We start from the raw sequence: 2,822 nt of genomic DNA, 5'->3' as shown, positions 1-2,822 counted from the left end.
ATAATGGGCGGGGTTTCAGAGACATTATCACAGGCCTAGGGAAAATAGTGCCTTCAGAAAGGATTCATATTTATTCCACATTTAGTTGTTACAGCCTAAATTCAAAATGGATGAAATATATTGTTTTAAGTCTCACTTGTCTTCACACAATTCTCCATAATAACGTGAAAACATGTTTTATCAAATATTTGCAAATGAAAATGAAATACCGAAATATCTTATTTACATAAGTATTCCAAACCTTTGCTATGTCACACCACAATGAGCTCAGAGGTGCATCCAATTTCCTTTGATCATCCTTGAGATGTCACTACAAAAATTATTAGAGTCCACCTGTGGCCAATTCAATAGTTTGGACATCATTTAGAAAGAAACACCTGTCTATATAAGGTCCTACAGTAAAAAGTGGATGTCAGAGCTGAAACTACTGTATACCATGAAGTCCAAGGAACTGTCTGTAGATTTCCGTAATGGAATTGTGATTAGACATAATTGGGGAAGGGTATAAAACAATTTCTAGAGTGCTGAAAGTTTCCAAGAGCAGTGGTCTCTATCATTGGGAAATTGAAAAAAATATAAAAGCACCTAGACTCTGCCTTGAGCTGGTTGTCCGACTAAACTGAGCAATCGGATAAGAAGCACCTTGGTCAGGGAGGTGACCAAGAACCCAATGACCACTTGGACAAAACTACAGAGTTCCTTGGCTGAGATAGAAGAACATGCCAGAAGGACAACAGTCTCTGCAGCACTTCCCCAATCTGGGCTTTATGGGAGAATGGCCATTTGGAACCCACTCCTTTGAAAAAGGTACATGACAGCACGTATGGAGTTTGCAAAAAGGCACATGAAAGACTCGGAGCATAAGGCAAAATATTCTGTCTGATGAGACAAAAATGTAACTCTTTGGCCTGAATTCAAAGTGCTATGTCTGGAGAAAACCAGGCACAGCTCATCACCGTCTAACACCATCCCTGCCAAATTCTACATGAATCTTCAACACAGGAACGATACCAAAAATAATTTGCAGAAACTCATTACTAAAGACGAAGTCACCTATGACTCTCCAAATTATATTTGAAAAAGCAAGCTTACTGTAAGGAATTCTTTCCAAATAATACAAAATTGAAAATGAACAAATTCACAAAAATATCAATGTGAATGCCAATGAAAGGTATAATTTAAATAATTTCAATCTGGAAAAACCCCAGGGCTTGATTGCATACCTGCAGCAGGGTAGCCTAGTGGTTAGAGCATTGGACTAGAAACTGAAAGGTTGCAAGTTCAAATCCTCAAGTTGACAAGGTACAAATCAGTTCTGTTCCTAGGCTGTCATTGAAAATAAGAATTTGTTCTTAACTGACTTGCCTAGCTAAAGGTAAAATATCAAGCCTTTTTTAATGTACTCAAAGCTTCATTAGTAGCTTGTTTTAACTACTCAGATAAAAAAAAAAAATGGTCTGTCAGGTACGCAGCAGGAAGGTCTGTTTTCACTATAACTAAAACAATACCCAGATGACAAACATAAAGATCCAGCCCATCTAAATAGTTGAAGGCCTCTTTCACTTCAATGTTGTGAATTAAAAAATACGGCCAAAATGCATCGCACACAGAATTAAAAATGTTTTACCAGGTATTGTTCATCCTGATCAGACAGGTTTTATTGAGTGTACGAACAATACTCCATCACCTATTCTGCCTTCCTCGTGATGATTTATTTGATCAATTGAATGGCAAATTAAGGGCAACCATTGATGCCATAGCTCCAGTAAAGTTGAAAAGGGCCACATCCAAACGGAGAGGCCCTTGGATGAGTGAGGAAACTAGTAAATTCAATAAAAAGTGCAGAAAGGCGGAGCAGAAGTGTAGAAAGTCAAAGTTGCAGGTCCATTATGATATTCTGAGAGAGCAACTTGGCATATATAACAAGGCAATTAGAAATGCCAGACGGGCTCATTTCTCTAACTTGATCACTAATAATCAGAATAATTTGAGAGTGCTCTTCTCGACCATTGATGGCCTAATAAATCCTACCCACGCAAACCTATGTGAACTTTCCTCCACATCTAAATGTGATGAGTTTGCAGCATATTTCAGAGATAAGATAACTAACATTAGGCTGGGTATCAGTCAAGCAAAACCTGATGAGAGGTTTGATATGTGCCTTAGCCTACCACGCAAAGGCACTATGGATTTTCCCTGGTTGACACAAATCAAATCAAATCAAATGTATTTATATAGCCCTTCGTACATCAGCTGATATCACAAAGTGCTATACAGAAACCCAGCCTAAAACCCCAAACAGCAAGCAATGCAGGTGTAGAAGCACGGTGGCTAGGAAAAACTCCCTAGAAAGGCCAAAACCTAGGAAGAAACCTAGAGGAACCAGGCTATGAGGGGTGGCCAGTCCTCTTCTGGCTGTGCCGGGTGGAGATTATAACAGAACATGGCCAAGATGTTCAAATGTTCATAAATGACCAGCATGGTCCAATAATAATAATCACAGTAGTTGTCGAGGGTGCAACAAGTCAGCACCTCAGGAGTAAATGTCAGTTGGCTTTTCATAGCCGATCATTAAGAGTATCTCTACCGCTCCTGCTGTCTCTAGAGAGTTGAAAACAGCAGGTCTGGGACAGGTAGCACGTCCGGTGAACAGGTCAGGTTTCCATAGCCGCAGGCAGAACAGTTCAAACTGGAGCAGCAGCACGACCAGGTGGACTGGGGACAGCAAGGAGTCATCATGCCAGGTAGTCCTGAGGCATGGTGCTAGTGCTCAGGTCCTCCGAGAGAGAGAGAAAGAAAGAAAGAGAGAATTAGAGAGAGCA

The sequence above is a fragment of the Oncorhynchus mykiss genome, chromosome 8 (genome assembly GCF_057628025.1).
Source record: "Oncorhynchus mykiss isolate SJ-2025 chromosome 8, ASM5762802v1, whole genome shotgun sequence".
NCBI lineage: Eukaryota > Metazoa > Chordata > Actinopteri > Salmoniformes > Salmonidae > Oncorhynchus > Oncorhynchus mykiss.
The sequence above is the reverse complement of the archived record's forward strand: the minus strand, read 5'-3'. Positions refer to the sequence as shown.